The sequence below is a fragment of the Helianthus annuus genome, chromosome 3 (assembly GCF_002127325.2).
Source record: "Helianthus annuus cultivar XRQ/B chromosome 3, HanXRQr2.0-SUNRISE, whole genome shotgun sequence".
Classification (NCBI taxonomy): Eukaryota; Viridiplantae; Streptophyta; class Magnoliopsida; order Asterales; family Asteraceae; genus Helianthus; species Helianthus annuus.
This window is the reverse complement of record NC_035435.2, coordinates 174,778,094-174,800,288: the sequence shown is the minus strand read 5'-3', so window position 1 is coordinate 174,800,288 and position 22,195 is coordinate 174,778,094. Positions and strand designations below refer to the sequence as shown.

At 35.3% G+C, this 22,195-nt stretch overlaps 1 pseudogene; it reads right to left on the bottom strand.

Moving 5' to 3' along the window:
• Positions 1 to 543: 543 nt before the first annotated feature.
• On the bottom strand, positions 544 to 3,820 carry LOC110928382 (annotated as a pseudogene).
• Positions 3,821 to 22,195: the final 18,375 nt, after the last annotated feature.

Here is a 22,195-nt window from a genome sequence, read left to right as displayed (position 1 = left end):
TCACACCATGGGACCCACGACCCACCCAAAGAATTCTTCCTCCTACAAAGAACCTACTTGACAAAAGATGTAAATCTGCAAACCATCGAGACTAAGTTAATACCAATAGTTAAACATCAAGATTATTTATAGGAGTTCCAAAAATATATTATATTCAATACATAAAGTTAGGGGTGTTTATCAGGTATTTTTAATCGGTGTTTCGGGTTAGTCAGGTTTTGGTGGCTCGACACTTCAACCGAGTACCAACTCAAATAAGTTCGGTTATTCGATATTCAGGTTATGAAAGGGGTTGCTAAAGAAATTATGGCTGCTAAAACTAACACCAGTTATTGTGTTGCTAAATTACATGGATTCAAATTTGTATATATAAATGCATCATATTATGTCTACACTTTGACACATTCTATATGCATATAGTTAGTACAATTATCAACCTTACTAAAAAAGATATATAAATCTCCACTTCAGGTTTCATCAAAACTGTAAGGGATTATAAGATAACTCAATATAGCATACACTACTAACCTTTTCATTTCAAAAAAAATGCATGTTTTTCTTTGGATGAACAACCTATTGCCTTCATGTATTTCGTCCATATATAAGGCTTTTATGGGACCAACAATCATCTCGCCTGCAAACAACTATTCAAGTTAAATTATATATGCAAGAAGATAGCACTTTCAATTGCACAGGATGAGCATTTGGTACCGGTACCCACTTTTTGCCATTTTCGGGACCGGTACCGTACCAAACATTTTTGGTACTGGTACCCAGTTTTGACTAATTTTGGTACCGGTATTTTCGGTATCGGTACCGGTTCGGTATGATACCAGTACCACGCTCATCCCTAATTGCACTCATCCCACACAATCATAAGTAAATGGATCAAAACTATCACCAACCGAAATGATTTTCATCGCTTACTTTTCTTCCTCTAAAAGGTAGGCGTACATTTGGGACTTTTTAGCTGCGGTTTCAGGAATTTTCTTATTCAAATGCTTCATTGCACCCCATGCAGTGGGAGCCTTTCATATAATCACCAAAGTAAAAAAAAAAAATTAGACTAAAACTTATAAATAACATATTAATTACTTCATGCAAAAAAAGAGAGTTTTTATGACTCTAACCTTGTTATGGAAGCTGTTAAGCAAAAGTTTAAACATGCCTTCTTGCTCTATGTTAGTATTTCTTCAGCCGCAAGAAAACAACACACTGTATTGATGTGGCGGGATGGTTCAGTACCCTTGTCGGTGATCAAACAATGGTAATAGTATGCTGCAGCCTGATTACATGTGTCAAACAACGGCTCGGGTTTAAACATGTTGGCATACGAAATGATTATATGAATAAAATAAATTTAGCAATGCAAACCTTTGCTTCAAGAAACTTCCATTTGATAAACGAAATATGTTTCTTTTCGTATCCGTTAAGTTGTCACACGTTGACAAGCAATAGTGAGGCTGCATGGGGGGGGGGGGGTTAAGCGTTGGCTGAGAAGATTTAGATGTTGTTAATGGTGGGAAAAGGTAAAGTAAGTACCTGACTGAAATAACTTAATTGCTCGCATGCTAGTCTTCTTTTAACAGATAAAGTGGCGTTTTTACACCCGACTGAGGAAGCAAGCTGCATTTCTGTTCCCTGAAAGTCATCCGATATGGTATGAGCATGTTTCAAATATACTGATGATGAGTTATTACCATGATAGAGCAAGTTAGAGACTTAGAGGTGTCAAAACGACAGGGGTAACGGGTCAAAATGGGTAACTATTTACGGCAACTCGACCCACCAACACTTTACATTTTGTTTGAACTGTATAAATAATTAATGTATTAGATAAAATTATATTATTCTTTAGAGTGATTATAACTTTTAAAACATGTGAGAACACTTTGGGTGACTTTTGACCCGTTTGACCCTGTCAACCCATTTCATGTTATTATGTCTAAAGGAATCCTGAACGCCATTTACTTAATTTATCGGTATACGATAAGTGAATAATACGCTATTCACTACAAGATTCCAACAACAAACATACATACCTGTCCTAGTGCCTGAATGTAAGTAGCCTCGAGTACATTCTCCTGCAAATCTACAGGCAGCTTCATCCTAATAATAAAGTTCGATACAAAATTAAATAATTCGGTCCACCAACAGGATTTATGGTTCATCAAAAATATTAACATACTTCATATAAGGTGGAATTTGGACAAGAATTTCGCGAAGACAGAATTGCAGGTACCCAGCTGCCTTCACCAATAAGTCAACCGCCGACCCAATGTCATCTGCAATTAAAAAATTAACAGATCAGTGGATATTTAATTAATTTAATGTGAGATATGACAGTATAACACCTGTAGATTCAACTGTTTCGCTAGGAACAGTTTGATCCGGAATCAGTTTTGACTTTGCCTCCATTAATGTCATCATAGCCATCATATGAACAACGGATGGTAATTCAAACCACGAGTCAGCAACACTTATGTCCTGTTCAGCAAATTTAAGATTAGGTTACAATATACAAAATTAATCTCCATAAACAGCATGAGTTGATAAAAAATAGTTACTTTAAAAAAAATAGTTGTTCGCACATTGCATATAAAAAAGTTTACTTCCTGGTGGATTTGTATTCTCAGTGGTTCCAGAAAGATCCTCTTCATCAGTGATCACCCTCTTGTCCTTATCACAATCACTTTTTCTTTGATTCTCCTAATCAGTTGCCGGCTCATTCAGCCTCATTGCCTTATCACGGCTACTGGTTCTCTTTGTGAAACCATTATCAATCACAACTTATAACACCATTGCAAGTAAGCGATTTGGAGCAACTCCGACAGTTTTTTTACACAATTTCACCATAAGATCCAACAACGATTCTCCCTGTAGTATGATTGTTAAATGCATAACATAAAAGATATCTATATGTTGAATTCGAATGGTTTATGCAATAAGTGTACACATTGAGCGATCTTGACCCGTTTTGTTTTTAACTATTTTGATTTGAACCATTTGCCCCATTAGACTTGAACACAAAACATAATCGGAATCAAGCCACGATACATGTTTTCTAAGGAGAGCAGTTATTACCTTGCTATCATGTTGTTCATACATGGATGCAACTCCAAGAAAAGCACACATGCTAAGTAGTGCCAAAAGAGAACTATCAGCAGCCCATGGGTAAGAAAGTTAACCTATATACCATAACTATTTTACCACCATATTAGTCCATTAGTGTTCCTCCATCAGTCGGTGATATCAGATAAACCCCAAAGAAAAGATGATTGCCATCAGTGCTACTAATCAGAAAGAAATAGAATGGTTTATATCCCAAATCAACGGCTTACCTTTCCGCATCCATAACCATCAAGCTCTTTCTCTTGTTTCTCAATCTCAAAAATAGCTTCTACTTTCCACAATGATATGCATGGAACAGCAACATGGCCTGGTTCACACATTCCTCCAATAGCAACACCTTTAAAAACCAAATTCAATTAAGTTTACACAAGATTACAAATGCATACTCTACACCTCCTAACTCGTATTACAGCTTAACTTGAATTTCTTCAGTTTCATATGCAAATTCGATTACACTAAAATATGTTGGTAACACTAAAATCACCAACATTTACGACCCAAAATCAAAGAGTACAAGAACACTCACTTGAATTTTAAAGTAAAAGTGGGACCCCAAGAAATAAGGTAGTGAGACACCAATAGTGACTCCACCAATAATCAACACAAACTTGAAACCGTAACCAAAGCAAATTCCAGCCACCCACACCAACGGCGTAGATAATAGAAATATGGTGGGGAACAATGCCATTGTTGCAAATATCAAAACATCTAAAACCGGTTTACAGAATGTTTCTGTCTCCCAATTCAAAATAGGAATAACCTCCTAAAACAAAACAAACAGTAATAATAAATCAAATTAAATTCAATAAAAATCAAATTACATCAAATTGCAAATTAGGGTTAAAAAAAACAAATTAGGGTTAGTAAAGTTTACCATGTGATGGCACAAGATCATCACCAAATCATCTTAAACAAACCCTAACGATGGAACCCCCAATCTTAAAACAAAACAAATAAAACAGATGATTAATCTCTTTTCAGTAATAACGAAATTAGAAAAGTTACCTATGCAGGGAGAGTGTGGTACATAGCCGAGTCCGGCGATGACTATTTCTTCCTTCCGGATGAGGTTGCTTGATGATTCCGACCAGACATAGTGAAAACATCGAAGTTAACAACACCTGCAAAAGAAATAGATCACAAAGTTCAGTTGTATGTAAATAGACACGCGCATGCTAAGAATTCCCTTACCTTGAACTCGCCGTAGAAACCCTAGATCTCATAGATCGACCACTGATCGAATGGTCAATTAGGGTTTGGGCTATCGTCGGAGAGACATCAATGTTGGCCCGTCGCGTTCCAAAGGGGATTGAAGAGTGACATATAAGTAAAACGTAAAAGCAGTTGTTTGCAGATTTACAGATCGTGGGTGGTTTTTGTGGGTGGTTTTTGAAGGGTACCATGATTTTAGGAGATAAAGTAGGTAACCTCTTAAAACTGCCTAATTTTAGGATTGAGGGTATCTAACCTACGTGAACTGCCAATATTACAGTTAGTTTTCTTAGTTTAGACGGCTAGGATTAAAAGTTGATGAGTTCAGATGGCTAAGATTATCCTAAAAGTTGGTTAGACTTAATGGGTTCCATATATACATATATATATATATATATATATATATATATATATATATATATATATATATATATATATATATATATATAATTTACTAGGTTCTTTTTTACGTCGCGAGTTGCCGCGAAACGAAGCAAATAATAATGTAAAACAAATGTTATTTGAAAATGTAGCATGTTGTTTAGAAAGTCTAAGCGTTAGAATTGGTTTAGATGATATCATCGTACCATATTACGATACCAAATAAATACATTTTTGGAATATAAATTCGTTTTTAATAAAACTTATACTGATCAAGGGTAAAAATTAAACAAAACTATGTAATTGAGAAAGCAAAATTGAATTATAAAAAAAAAAGAGAAAAGAATTATTAAAACAAAAAGAAATGATTAAGGAAACATGGTTTTAGAAAAGAAAAAAATAAAATACGTTAAAAGCTAAAAGTAAATATAATAATAAAAGGAAAAACGGAAAATATATTAAAAGTTAAAAGTAATTATATAAAATAATATATTGATATAATAAAATATTAAAAAACTACATATTATTTTAAAATTAAAAATACTTTTCATGGTAGTTCGTAAACAATATATATAAAATATTAAAAATATTATTTTAAAATTAAAAATACTATTCATGTTAATATATATAAAATATATATAAAATACCCGCAACGTGAACAATGACACTCATAGCAACACTTTCGTTGCTAAGTGCAATTTTACTTACAATTATTATATATATTAATAGAAAGAGGACATGAACAGTGTTTTGTGATTTTTTAATATTAAAGAGGCCATGAACAGTGTTTTGTGATTTTTAATATTGTTTCTTTTCTAGGTTTTTATTATTATATTGTTTTATTAGTTTAAATAATTTAAACATATATTTTATATAATTTTTAAAATATGATCTAAGTACCAGTTATCAAACAAGAAATCATAAAAATGAATGTATACTGGTATTGATGTTGTTCAGTACGGTATGGTAGCGATACGATATTAATTCATCAAAAGCAAAAAAAACACTAAAAATAAATGTTGATACGGATACAGATGTTATTCAATTAGTTTTGAATGAATTTGGTACGATAGAGACACAATATCCGTTTAAAAAATATAAATCGTAATGTTGAAATAAAAAGAGGGGAACGATTGTTTTTGATTTTTTTCAATATTGTTTTTTCTAAGGTTTTATTATTTTATTGGTGATGTGTATAAAATGCAACATATAAATTACATCAAATGAGGCATAAAACTAACCCTTTTAAGTACTAATGTTGGAAAAAGAGTGTTTTTGTCTTCCTTTTGTATTTTCAGGATTAAATGAGCTCAAATTAACAAAAGAAGCAAAAAGACAACTAAATCTAACATAAATACAAGAAAAGGAACATAAGTGGATTGCCCGACCCCTCAACAGAGAAGGCAGAAGACTGAACACGCCCCGTGCTCAGCGAGCACGGGGCCGTGCCCAAGAAGCAGCAGATAAGACAAAACCACGGGGGCGTGGCGAAAGTACTGCAGGCGCATTAATTGTAATTGCGAATTACAATTAATGAGGAGAGAGATTGTCAGACAGGCACGGGGTCGTGCCCAGGCTTCTGTTCAGCCTATAAATAAGAGTGCTTGGTTTCATTGCAACTCATCCCTTGGCACACCACCTCTCTCACACTTCATCCACCATCCACCACCACCATAATACCATCATCCACCACCATCATCCATTGTCCATCATAGAGTGTGTGAGTCGTTTCGGGATCCAAGATTGATCGTAAGAGTTTTTGACAATCAAGGCCATGTTTGCCTAAGTCTCTTACATCACTTGGTGAAGACAAGTGTTTAGTATAATACTTTTTATTTTTAATCTTTTGCACTTTTTATTTGGTTTTGTATTAATGACTTTAATAACTAGTTGCTTATGTTGAAGGTGATTCTTCCTTATCGTTTGTTCTGTAACATCCGTCAAAATCGACCCGTTTTAAAGTCCGACCCGTTTTAAAATACAGATCCTAAACTTTAAACCTCGGAAATTTTTCGCAAAATAAATAATCGTTGGAAGATTTTTATTTGATTATCGTTATAGTTATTTAATTATTTATTTGATTAATTCAATTAATTTATAAACTAACCTAGTTAGTTTGATAGGTTATAATGAGTTCCAAGCGAATTAAATAACCGATAATAGTTATTTATTTTATTTAGTTAATTAACATCCCCACCTCCATATTATCTAATATCAAAATAATAATAACAATATGCTTATTTTTTTGAGTTATAATTCAATTTCCTTTTATCTCTTGCCGCCCAAACACACATACAGCACCTTTTGTTTCTTTTTCTTTCTTTTTTTTTTTTTTTTTTTTTTTGAGAATCAATTTTCAATGATATGTGGCTTCCATATCTAAATTATAATGAACCTGGATATATTATTGATCCAAAAACCTTATGCACACAACCTTCCTTTTTCCGAAATTGGGAACTTTCGAACTATACCAAAAAGGAAAATAGAATTCTGTTGTTTCATATAATTTGTCGACAAAATCATTAACAGCAAATGGAAAACTATGTTTTTTTTTATTTGATTGAACATAATATCGATGATTGAAAATGCTCCGCGTTTCCGTTTTCGTAAATACAACAGTTTCGTTTCGGCAAATTTATAAATTTCCTCTTTTCCTTTAAACGCATGACCGCCCATAATGATCAACGACAAACAAGCATCTGTTTCCTTTCTTTTCTTCGCTGATTTCTCGGAGATTTATAACGTATTCCGCGTTCCATTCTTAAGCAAATCATGAACCTAGACATCTTCCAAAACACATTCCCTTGAATAAGAAAATGCCGCCAAAAGACAGTCATGACTTCCTTCTAGACGTCGCTGAACTACCGGGATTGGATCCCGTATACGCGTTTTCCATTTTTGATTACCAAGCAAGGACTTAGCCAAAAATCATGCCTCGATACTTTCCTGTAACCATCTATATATACCATCGCTTATACTGGCCAAAGGAGTCCATTTTATTTTTGACAACCCCCCTTTCGCAAACCGGAGATATACGGACTTCGTTCGGACCTCTCGCACTCTCTTCGAATCACTTGAAAGTCGCCGGAGTCTTGCCGAAGCTATGAGACGTCGCTGCAGAAGAACTCGCGGCGTTGGAAGGCAAAGAACTCGCCGGAAGTTGAAGCTCACCGGAGACGAAGAGGACGTCGGAGTTCACGACGGAGTGTTCTCGACCACTGTGTTCGGTATACTTCTTAGCCATTCCGTTTTCTCGTTTAATCCCCTGTATTAATACAATAAAGTCAGATGTCATAAATCCTTCAGATGAATAGATAAGTGAAAATTATATAACAGTTCATATGGTTTTTTTTTTTCTAATAAAGAAGATGACTTTGATAAGTAAAGGTGGTGAAAGTTATGTATTTTATTATCAAATATTAAATCAGTTTTAAAATCATTAAACTTAAAATATAATTTAAATAATAGTTAACAAATTATCATAATTCTTATACAATATTAACGGATCGTTATATGTTATTTCAAATCTCTAGGATAACCATCGTGTACGTCCTCTTGGATTTTCCAATCTTACTCGTGCGTCATTACAAGAAAAACGCAACGCAATCAAAGGCTAAATCTCTTGCGCTCGTTTACAATTCTTTTGGACAAACTCTTGTTCTTATTCCTTACCAAGAAACGCAACGCAATCAATGTGAGTATACATGACCCATTTTCTATTTTCCACTTTTGGGTGCAATATGTATTCTATATCAAACATCACAATCACATCAAACATTTTATGCACACTCTATCCTTACTCTATGTGATACATTTTAATCATGTTTGACATGTTATGCTATTGTAAACACTCATGACTATGTGTTCATTAACTTTGCAAGCCTCCCCTAACAATGGTAGCGCTATAGGTTGAGAAACGCCCCTCTCGTTCTATGAACGAGTATTGTTAGGTCAAACTATGTTAAAACCACCCTATAGACTTTGGGTTGGACACTTTAATTGCGTTAAACTTTGGTTTGGACACATAGAGTAACATCGTTTCGAGTATATACTGTTAACATGATATTGTATTTCACATTTAGATATGAGCAACATTTTAAACACGTACTATGCTATGTATGAAAACTTGTGTACTCGCCAACATGTTTTTGTTGACATTATTTTAATACATATTGCAGGTTGAAAGTACAAGGTTCAAGAATCAAGCTAGGATGAACTCTAGAAACCTACATAACATTTGAATTATTGTTGAACAATATGTTGTATTGTTTGGAACTATGTATTTCTATTTAGAGTTTATGAAATGAATTAAATAAATTATTGTCACATTTAGTGTTATGTTGTTTTGAGCAATTTGTTCGTCTCATCCCGATGTTTCCGCCATCGGTTGGGGTGTGACATGTTCGTGGTGTCTTGGCATTATTTTAATGTCTATATAAAATAAAAGATTTTCACCATTCATATCTCCACGGTTTATATGGAGGTATGTTGGCTACCTGGTCGGGGGTTAAGGGAACGGTTTGGTAAGGGTCTTGCCCTTGTTCAGCGTTTAGAGGTCCTGCAAGGGACCTGGGTCAAATTTAGTAGGATCTCCTTCAATACCCAAAGGTATTGGTTGGCGGGGATCCAAACTCTTTGACCCCCTCATAAGTTAACTACTATTAATACTATAACCCGGCTATTTAGGACTGTATCCCTGCTGACTCAGACTACTTAGTCGAGGGTAACGTCAATTCCAAAAGAAGGGCCTACCATAATTTGCATTAATAACTTAATTCATCATCTTTCAATAATCCGACCATTTAGGATTGTATCCTTGCCGACTCAAACTACTGGGTTGAGGGTAACGTCGCCTTCAAAAGAGGGGCCTGCTACAATAACTAAGATAATCTCTTAAACAAGTGCAAAAGTGCGAAAATAATCAAAGGTTATACTAATACACGAGTCGGATCCAAGTGATTCATCTTGTCTATCTGTTTTTATTTTTGTTTTACTTTTCAGCATTTAGTTAGTTTTATTTTCTTAGTTTAAAAATCTTTTCTAATATTTTGATTTGATTAGACGTTGAGGATAAACCGGTACTAAAAGCTCTTGTGTCCTTGGACGACCTCGGTATCTTACCAACACTATACTACGTCCACGATGGGTGCACTTGCCCATATGTGTGTTTAGTGTTAGTAAATATCGTGTTTTATAAATTTAAAACTTGGCTAAAAGTGTAAAAAGGGCTTAAAATATACATCTAAAACATATACACACTGACACGCATCAAGTTTTTGGCGCCGTTGCCGGAGACACAAGGATTTTAAGAAAGTTAGGAATCAACGGCCTAATCATATTTTTATTTTTCTTTTTTAATTTTTTAGGATTTTCATAGTTTTTCAGCTTCTGCAGAGCTCAGCACGGGTCGTGCCTGCTGAACACGCCCCCGTGCTCAATCATTGGAACTGGCAATCTTGTTTTAAGTCAGACAGTAAGCTGAACACGGGGCCGTGCTCACTCAACACGCCCCCGTGCCCAAAATTCACTTACTGAAAACAGAACCGTTAGATCCCGACGGTTGGTAATTTCTGACACAAACATGAGTGATGGTAATTCTTTTTACTTTCGGCACTCTTATGGTACGTGGTGTTAATTATGTGGAGGCGAACATAAAGAATTAGAATGTTACTTTCTAAATTATAAGCCCCACTATATAGACCCAACGTCTCCCTATAACCTTAAGAGGGGCGAAAGTAAAAATAATCACATCTCTCCCTCGAATGCGCCCAGCCAGATATTCTAGGAGAAATGCTCCTTGACGAGTTATTTCAACTAGAAAATCTAATTTTAAATTGGTTAAAAGAGCTTAGGAAGGATTTCATTAATCCATCCCAAGACAATGACCATGAAGAAATGTTGGGATCGCATTCCAACAACCTCGCTGCTCCCAAAAATACCTTCATACCTAGCAAAGACTTGGACGATAGTCGTCCCTGTGCCGATTGTGCCGTGAAGGACTCTCCATCGACTTCGTTTGGTGCATACATAGACCTGAGCGATTCGGCATATACTTTCTTTAACGAGAGCCCGGGAAAGGGTTGGACTTGTCCACCTAGAATAAAAATAGGAATTACCCTCACCGACAACCTCTTGCGTTCTCGCCTTAGTCTAGGACAATTAAGGTATCTTAGGCACTTTGGGGTTGTTCCAACCAGTAAGGAACCACCCGATATCAATAAGTTCCTTAGAATTAAAGAAACTCCATAAGACAGCTTCCAGACACGGGGCCATGTCCAGGTCAACACGCCCCCGTGCTCACCTAAAAGATTCTCTGCTGATTTTGTCAGAATACGGACAAAATGTGTCAGGATTTCATCTGCACACGTGGCCGTGTCCAACCAACACGGGGCCGTGTCCAGTGCGCTGTCGTTTTCTTTAAATGCAGCCTGATTCCTGCTCATTTTTTACCACTTCAAAAGACAGAGATTCCTGAGATCTTCACTTATACCATCCTAGGTAAGTTCTAAAAGAAGGTTCCCAAGAACCATCTTGTCCCTTCCACTTTTCTTCATTACCTCTTCTTTCAAATTTTTTCAAACATTTCCTCCATGAAAGCTTGGGAACTCCATGATTCCAACCTTTAATGAGAAGTTTGTAAGATTATTGGCTAAGGAATCTTGTTTAAAGTTAGTTGTATAACTCTGTTTTAAATTATCTGTGCTTAAAACCCAGCCGAAAACCATAAAAATAATTTAAAACTCCAGGACTCCTTAGCCTAAAATCCTGCAGACAAGTGGACACGGGGCCGTGCTCAGCGAGCACGGGGCCGTGTCCGAGGTTCTGTTTCATAAAAATTTAGCTTTCTTCGGTTTATTTCCCAGAAATGACAAGCAGAACAAGCGGAACATCTTCAAGAAATAACCGACAAGGGAGGAGATCATCAACGGGTCATGCCCAGCCAACACGGTCCCGTGCTGAACACCCTGCAGAAAAATGCCCAGTTCAGGTAACTGGACACGGGCCGTGTTCACCGGACACGCCCCCGTGTCCAGGCTTCTGTTTCTTTTCTTTAATTATCGTTACTGGCACCTGAACACGGGGCCGTGCCCGGTCACCATGGGGCCGTGTCCAGACCGCCAGTAACATAAATTTTTGCTTTTAACTCCATGTTACACATTCAATCAACCTAAAAATTTATTTTTGGGACACATTGAGGACAATGTGTAATTTAAGTATGTGGGGATGCTAAAACCTTGAATTTTGCAAGTCCTAATAACAAGCCTTACACAAAACTCTATTGGAACCGCTAATCACCCCAAATTTTTTCAAAAAATTTTCATTTTTTTACTTGTCTAAAGTTTAAGTTGGGAATTCTAAGACTAACAAGGTTATATTTTTACAAATTTACAACCGATAGCGTCGTGATAAAAAGAACCAACATAAGAAAATTATGAAACGGCATGACAAGCTTAGTTAAAATTCGATTATATATATTTGATCACATAAAAAACTCATTCCCACAAAAAGTGAGTTTTGAGCCTTTATTGAGCATACAAATATACATCTTTACGCTAAATGCTCATTTTTCGTTTCTTGTGTGAATAGCCGCTTGGTTCTTACGACTCTAGAACTTGCCACGACAATTCATTCCCGGTCCTTACCAACTTAAACCTAAGTAAGTATATGATGGAGGCATTAGGACTAACCCTTTTTCTTTCAACACCATTATTTTTATTTTTTTACCTACCCAAAAATATCCCTAGTTAACCCCTTTGAGCCTAAACCTTTTTCATTTCTTACCCCAAAACCCTTTTTACCCACCAAAAAACCCTTTTATTTTTACCCCTTTATTTTAGTAACTAGCTCGGTTTTCCTGTGACTAAAAAAAATTACAATGAAGTTAGAAATAAACAAACAAAGCTCCTAAAACAAAAGCTTGTTTGAAGAAATACTTCATTAAGAATAAAAAGTCACCAAAACAAAATGTTTTACGAAAACCGACGCTTTTTACGCTTTTCGCCATTTTCTACTAACCACTAACCCAACTACCCACCTTTAGCCCAAGCCTTTACCCAAAAAGTCCTCTTGATATTTACAAAGGTAAAAAGTTAAAAAGGAGGAGGATTGATTGCTTGTCAAGCCTATGGTAGGAATAAGTTCCATGCCGCTCTCGAGTGATTCACTAAAAAAGACACCTTCGGCCGAGTGTGAGTGATTTCTCCCGTGAGGTATGTGAACTTGTATATAAATGGAATTTTAAAAAGGCATGTTATACCCGAATAAGTAATTTCTCTTATGAAACGTTCTAAATAAATCATAACGAATAGGATTGTAAATAAATAATAAATAAAAATAAAACCCAATAAAGATCTTGGATTCTCGACACTCTATGACAAGCCAAAACCTTCTCTTCTACCCATTCCATTTGGGAGTGTAAGCCACGTATTAAAGAGTTTTGCTTGAGGACAAGCAAAAATTTAAGAGTGGGGATATTTGATGTGTGTAAAATGCAACATATAAATTACATCAAATGAGGCATAAAACTAACCCTTTTTAAGTACTAATGTTGGAAAAAGAGTGTTTTTGTCTTCCTTTTGTATTTTCAGGATTAAATGGGCTCAAATTAACAAAAGAAGCAAAAAGACAGCTAAATCTAACATAAATACAAGAAAAGGAACATAAGTGGATTGCCCGACCCCTCGACAGCATCCTCCCAAGCAAAACAGAGAAGGCAGAAGACTGAACACGCCCCGTGCTCAGCAAGCACGGGGCCGTGCCCAAGAAGCAGCAGATAAGACAAACCTATAGAAGCTTCTATTGCCCACCACGGGGCCGTGCCCAGTGAACACGGGGGCGTGGCGAAAGTACTGCAGGCGCATTAATTGTAACTGCGAATTACAATTAATGAGGAGAGAGATTGTCAGACAGGCACGGGGTCGTGCCCAGCGGACACGGGGCCGTGCCCAGGCTTCTGTTCAGCCTATAAATAGGAGTGCTTGGTTTCATTGCAACTCATCCCTTGGCACACCACCTCTCTCACACTTCATCCACCATCCACCACCACCATAATACCATCATCCACCACCATCATCCATTGTCCATCATAGAGTGTGTGAGTCGTCTCGGGATCCAAGATTGATCGTAAGAGTTCTTGACAATCAAGGCGATGTTTGCCTAAGTCTCTTACATCACTTGGTGAAGACAAGTGTTTAGTATAATACTTTTTTATTTTTCATCTTTTGCACCTTTTATTTGGTTTTGTATTAATGACTTTAATAACTAGTTGCTTATGTTGAAGGTGATTCTTCCTTATCGTTTGTCCGTGGTGTCTTGGCATTATTTTACTGTCTATATAAAATAAAAGATTTTCACCATTCATATCTCCACGGTCTATATGGAGGTATGTTGGCTACCTGGTCGGGGGGTTAAGGGAATGGTTTGGTAAGGGTGTTGCCCTTGTTCAGCGTTTAGAGGTCCTGCAAGGGACCTGGGTCAAATTTAGTAGGATCTCCTTCAATACCCAAAGGTATTGGATGGCGGGGATCCAAACTCTTTGACCCCCTCATAAGTTAACTACTATTAATACTATAACCCGGCTATTTAGGACTGTATCCCTGCTGACTTAGACTACTTAGTCGAGGATAACGTCACCTCCAAAAGAGGGGCCTACCATAATTTGCATTAATAACTTAATTCATTATCTTTCAATAATCCGACTCTTTAGGATTGTATCCTTGCTGACTCAAACTACTGGGTTGAGGGTAACGTCGCCTTCAAAAGAGGGGCCTACTATAATAACTAAGATAATCTCTTAAACAAGTGCAAAAGTGCGAAAATAATCAAAGGTTATACTAATACACGAATCGGATCCAAGTGATTCATCTTGTCTATCTGTTTTTATTTTTATTTTACTTTTCAGCATTTAGTTAGTTTTATTTTCTTAGTTTACAAATCTTTTCTAACATTTTGATTTGATTAGACGTTGAGGATAAACCGGTACTAAAAGCTCTTGTGTCCTTGGACGACCTCGGTATCTTACCAACACTATACTACGTCCACGATGGGTGCACTTGCCCATACGTGTGTTTAGTGTTAGTAAATATCGTGTTTTATAAATTTAAAATTTGGCTAAAAGTGTAAAAAGGGCTTAAAATATACATCTAAAACATATACACACTGACACGCATCAATTGGTTTATTACTTTAACTGATTTAAGTATATTTTGTTCTCTCACATAACTTTTAAGATACAATCAAAGTACCTGTTATCAAACAGGATACAATAAAACGGAATGTATACTAATGATGTTCGGTATAATATGGTAGCGATACAGTATCAGTTTATTGAAAGCAAAAAAAACTAAAAATAAAAAAAATATTGGTACCGATACAAATGTTGTTCAATTGGTTTCGATTGGGCTTGGTACGATAGTGGCAGAATATCCGTTATCAAAAAAATATCGTAATGTTGAAATAAAATAAACATAAAATGCAAGCGAACCGAACAGATATCAACTGAACAACATATATAGGTACCATATCAATATGTGATTTTTTGTTTTCGATCGATGTAGTGCTTTCTCTTTCAATTACTAAATTGAGTGCAGATACTGTAACGAACCAAATTGATACCGACTTAATCCCCGACACGAAACGCGGGGGAATATCACAAGTTGGCAATTAAAATAAAAGTTATAAATGTCGTTAGTCAACTTGCTATAAAAGTGATAATAATCACCACCATTTAAATATGTTTAGATTATAAACCTAATGGTGATATGCATGGGTGGAGAGAACCACCAACCAGGGCCCGATATTTCGAATAGCACGTTATTTAAAAAAATCCGATATGTATACGTAAAAAAATAAACAGTAAACTTCTGTTTTGCTACCTGTGGTTTGGTCGTTATAACAGTTTTGCCCCAATCTTTTAAAAATAGTCATTTTACTCCCTGATTTATGACGTTTATCTGTATTTCACTCCCCGCCCCTAACGCCATCCAATTCAACTGTTAAATCCGGGTTCAGATTTGGGATGGGAAGAGACTAAAATGCCCCTCATGTGAGAGGCATGTGACGAGGATTAAATAGTTAAATTGGATGGCGTTAGGGGCGGGGGGTGAAATAGAGATAAGCTTCATAGATCAGGGACTAAATTGACTATTTTTAAAGGATTGTGGCAAAACCGTTAAAATGACCAAACCACAGGGAGCAAAACGGAAGTTTACTCAAAAATAAATTAATACGTGATACTCGTACAAACACCAACATAGGCCCACTTACAAGACTATTTTTATGGTTTAGATTAGTTATTAGCCCTTTGACATTAGGTTTAGACTTTTAGTGAGCTCAATACCCAATTTCATTAAGGCTTACGGGCACGTTTTTTCGAGCTCAAATAGGGTATACGAATTCTTAAGGCCGGCTCTCTTGATATACTTAACTCCATTGATTTAAAAGAATGACAAATTTCGACCTCTTTTAACAAGGTGCGACACCAACCGTAAATTCTTTTACACAACAAAATAAAAAATAAAAACGTACGTAAAAACTAGAGTAAAATGCACGGATAGTCCTTGTGGTTTTGCAAAATAACACCTATAGTCCCCAACTTTTGGAAATTACACCGGTGCTCCCTGTGGTTTGACAGTTTGCTACTAGGATAGTCCCTGGAGTGGATGTCCGATAGTTTTCTCCGTTAAGTGGATGTGAAATGACAAAATTACCCCTCATCTTCTCCACTTTATAAAAACTAAACCCTAACCCTACACACATGCAACCCACAACAATGGCTGCCGTCGCTCGTCCTCTCGTCTTCGTCCAGCCACTCGAATCTGACATGGCCACCGACGGAGCCACCCTCCCCATCCCTCACGTCATGAAAGCGTCCATCCATCCCGACATCGTCAACTTCGTTCACTCCAACATATCAAAGAATTCTCGCCAACCCTACGCCGTCAGCCGTAAAGCCGGCCACCAGACATCCGCCGAGTCATGGGTGCGTTCGGAAACATGTGCTGTGGTGGACGCATGTTCGCACCGACTTGGATCTGGCGCAGGTGGCATAGAAAAATCAACATGAACCAGAAACAATATGTTGTTGTTTCGACGATCGCTGCTTCTGCCGTTCCGTCGCTTGTGATGGCCTGCGGACACCGGTTCGAGACCATTCCGGAGCTGCCGTTGTTGGTTGGTGATTCTGTTGACGGTGTTGAGAAGACGAAGACTGCTCTTTAGGTTTTGAAGCAGATAGGAGCTTATTCTAATGCTGAAAAAGAGAGAAAGGCGGGGGTGGGCGGGGGTGGGGCTGTTTAGTTTTTATAGAGTGGAGAAGATGAAGGGTAATTTTGTCATTACACATCCACTTAAGAGAGAAAACTAACGGACATCCACTCCAGGGACTATCCAAGTACCAAACTGTCAAACCACAGGGAGCACCGATATAATTTCCAAAAGTTGGCGACTATAGGTGTTATTTTGCAAAAAACCACAAGGACTATCTGTGCATTTTACTCTAGAAACTATTTTACGCATTATGTTTTTACATGCGTTTCGAAGATAGATTTAAGTGTGACGTTAAGAGGAGCTCGAGCCAGCGATCAGAGGCGTAAAAACATTTTTTACACACGTTCTCACACATTTTTTTCCGCAAGTCGTCGAATGTAAAACATATTTTCGCACCGGCCGATGGATGGTGTCGGAAGGTATTTCTAATGCACGTTGTCGAATGTTTTTTAACGCACGTTGTCGAATGTTTTTTACGCGTGTTGTCTTTGTCAAACGTAAATGTTTTTATTTATTTTTTTTACATAGTGGTGTATTGCGTAAAGACGTTTTTTATACATGTTGTCAAACATTTTTATGCACATTGTCAAAGTCCATACCTTGATTTATTTACACACATAAGAAATCGACAAAACCCCCGTTTGTCGAAAGGATTTTTTAACGCACGTTGTCGAATGTTTTTTACATACGGTGTCGGTTTTTTTAAGTACGCTGTCGAGTGTTTTTTACGCGCATTGTCTTTGACTAACGTACACAAGAACATTTTTACATATGCAAACATTTTCAAAATTTGAGATCGAAAAAACCACCACCGCTGCCATCACAATCGCCGTGTCACCACCATCTCCATCACAGAACCACCTCTGTCGCCACCGCCGTCTACATCACCCCGATCAATCATCTTGCCGGGATCCGTTAACCAAACCGCCACCATCACCGGCGACCCTACCCCTTTCCGTCTTCCACGGTGATTCCACCACCTTCGAACTTCACAACCACCTCGATCTGAGTCTAACTTCTGGGCATTTTCTTTTGAATCTCGATTTGCTTTTTGTAGATATTTAATATGATGAATCAAACATTTTTTTGAATCTCCATTTGCTTTTTGTAAATGCAAAATGAGATAAAGAGAAATATTAGAAGAGATAGGTAAAAGAGAGAGAGAGAGAGAGAAAATGGATGTGACTTTTAAAAAGAAGAGAGAGAGAAATGATGTGATATCAAGAGTAAAAGACTACATTACCCTTTTGATTTAATTTCAATATAAGTGATGGGTTAAATCTTGTTGGATGATACGAATTCTCATGGTTCTTACAACTAGTAGTGGTTCCTCCTTGAACCGAATTATATATATATATATATATATATATATATATATATATATATATATATATATATATATATATATATAGGAGAGTTCATTGGGAAACACTAAAAAAGTGGAAAATCGGGGAACACTTTTAAGAATTCAACTTAACATGTTAAAATCAACTTTTTTTTAAAAAAATTCGGCCTTTTTTTATAAATACATGCATAAACATTTTTAATAAAAAATTAAAAAATAATAAAAAATGTTTAAAAACAGTTTAAAAAAATATATCTTATAATAGTTTAACATGTTAAAAATCAATTTTTTAAATTTTTTCAGCGCTTTTCCTTATAAAAATGGGTAGAAACTATTCCAATAAAAATCATTTTTGTAAAAAAATTAAGCCTTTTTTAAACTGTTTTTTTATATTTTTAGTTTTTGATTTTTTATTAAAAATGCTTCTAAGTGTGTATATAAAGAAAAGCGTCGAAAAAATAAAAAAAAATGATTTTTAACATGTTAAGTTAAATTGTTAAGAGTGTTCCCCGATTCCCCACTTTTTTAGTGTTCTACAATGAAACTCACACTATATATATATATATACACACATATATATAGGGGTTGGTTAACGTACAATATTCTTTAACATACGATATGTACGAGATGAAATTATTATGTATGTTATAAAACTCAAAAATCCTAATCACGCGTGTTGAAACCCATAATCACGCATGAAAATAATCACGCATGTACAAAATCAGAAATCACGCATGGGGTAAAAACCCTAATCACGCATGTTATAAAACTAATCACACATGTTAACGCATGTTGAAACCCATAATCACGCATGTTGAAATTAACGCATGTTGAAACCCATAATCACGCATGTACAAAATCATAAATCACGCATGGGGTAAAAACCCTAATCACGCATGTTATAAAACTAATCACACATGTTATATTTTCTCAGCGTACGCAACGTATATTAACTCAGATTGTACAATACACTTTGTCTCTCTATTGTTAAGTTTCATATTCGTAAAAAAAATATCTATAACTAATGATATGATAAAATATTCAAACCATATGCATAGATTATTTATATAATTTACCTTTTTAATAATATAAAAAGAAAGAAAAATTATAAAATGGGTATAGTTAGTTAGGGAATTATAATACTGAATAATTGAGTCATACCAAGGTTGGTAGTCAACAGAGTCAAGGTATGTTAATCATATTTTAAAATCCGATAATTTAGTAAGTTGATCACTACTACGATGAACACTTTGTTTGTTAATTATGTAGTCCACCTACTTATGATGAGTTATCATTACATTTAATTAAAACTGGGTCATTGACTAACACATATTTGAATATACATTGTAATCTGAAGTTGGTGGTTTTTAAAATTTTAAAGGTTCCCAGTTAAACATTATATATAGTAACTTAAGCTAGTGTATCACGACACTATTTTTATTTGTAAGTTCTATTGTTATTTTGGTGTATGGAACTACTTCCTGGTGTAGCTTCTGTTTAACAAATGGTTAACCAGTGGCTGTGAATAAAATTTGGTTGGACTTTAAAAGATAACTAAATCACACCGACAACTTCGGTTATAGTTTGTTGATAAAATTCAGGTAAATTGCCTTTTAAAGATTACAATTATTATACCCCTCCATTAAAATCAACCTAGCTTTAAACTAAATAATTAATTAGTCCTGAGTTCCACTCAAGATTACCCTATTGTTTAATATGCTGCATGAAAGACATCTTCTTGAATATATATGTATTTATCGCTTCTTTCTCAGTTATGTAAATATTACACTGTTTTCAATCACTACTAACTAGCTTACATTAGAAAGAACATGTTTTCATTCTCTACTGATTAGAACTCCAAAAATAGCACCCACATGCAGGAGTAGCAACACCCCATTGAGGCTATGGTGCATAGCCGTAAGCCATCTCCCACTTGGACATTAATAACTTCCCATGCTATGCACATTATAAAATATATCAGCAAAAAGAAAGAAGAAGAAGAAATATCTAAGTTACCCGGCCCTTATATCATTTAACATGAGGAGGGTATTCTTATTAAACTAATGAACCACCTGCAGCCTCAATTCAAAAAGTAAAAACCTTTTCCAATAACTCAAAAAACAACTTAATTCAACAATTCATTCTTCAATTGTATTATAGATACATATCTTCCTAGTCTTAGAATCATGTAAAAAGAAACTTTTTTGTGAGAAGTGTGAAAAGGCATAAAGATTGACATGTAGGCATCATGTTTTGGACTTAGTCATGATGTTTTAGGTTGTTTTGGCAAGAAAAACATTAAAAATAACAATTTAAAACACAATGCAATGAATTCTAGACTTAAAACTTGTTATACAGATTTATTATTCTTATTAACAATTTGTTATGCAGATTTAATTTAATAATTGTTATGTAGAGTTAAATAATAATTAATTCTTATAAAATTATGATTTAAGTGAATGGTTTATATATGAGGAATACAATATTTTCATAATTAATGATTGATTTATTATGTCAGAAATGAGTAAAAAGAAATTTATAACATTAAAATTGCACTAGGTTACTCTTTCCTACTTTATGAAACATTTATATATTTATTTAGGGTCATGGTATTATTTGAGCAGGAAAATATGGTGATGACACGTGTCTAACATTGTATTCTTTATTTATTAGGTAGTAGATATTTTTGAACGATGAATATCAATGTCAGTATATGAACTTGGATGTAGTCCACATTGTAGACGAGCAGAGTTATCTAATCCCGGATGGATAAAAGTTCAATTCGAATCGAGTTTAAACGAGCTTGCACAAATTAGTTATCATTTTAATAAGAGAGTTTGAATCCGAGCTTTGTATACTAGTTTGATTAGGCCCCTGAGTCTAAAGATGCTTATTATATTTACAATTAAAATAATTGTATTTAATTAATATACTATAATATATTTTTACATTATATTTAGTCACCTAAAATATCATTCAAAAGAATAATATTTTAATTAGGTTTTATTGTTATATCATTTGCACAGTTTGAATTATATCACATGATTAATTTTTCTTTGTGATTATATCTTGTATAACCTCAGGCCAGCGATCAAGGTCGTAAAATACATTTTTTACTGTATCACAATAATATACAATACTTCTATATCATAGTTTGAATACTAGGTTGAGAGTGGACCTTGTAAACTAATCTGGGCCATAGGATTACATCATTTAGAGATTTTTAAACAATGGCAAGATTGTAATTGTAATGTTGTAACTCCCCTTTAAAATAATTGACTAGAAGGGTATTTGCGTCTTTTGTAAATTGCATTTATTAAACAATATAATCAAAATCTCTAAAATCTCGCTAGTTTCCGTATATACAAGATACACAACCGTTAGTGTATACGCATGTGTACAGTCTCGCTAGTATCAGTATATACAAGATACACAGGTGTTAGTTTATACACATGTGTACAGTCTAGCTAACTATCAGTTTATACAAGATATACAACTGTTAGTTTATACCATGGTTGCAAAAGTCGCTAGGCGCTCCCTAGTCGGTAGACTGGGGAGTTGAGAGTACTCAGTCTAGGCGGAGAGTACTCGGACATGTAAAATTACAAAGAAAATACTTTTTGGAGATTAAATATATGTCAAATAACATAAATTTACTAATATTTATAACAAAATACGTGAAAATGATATTCATTCTTTAATATGATAGGTTTAGAAATTATGTTTTATTATTATTTAAGTCAAACTAGGCCCGAGTTGACCTACTAGATCCAATTCTAACCGAGGTTGACCGCGTTTGACCGACTCCGAGTAATTAGGCGGAGTCGAAGAAAGTCGCCTTGGCAGCCTACCTTGTAG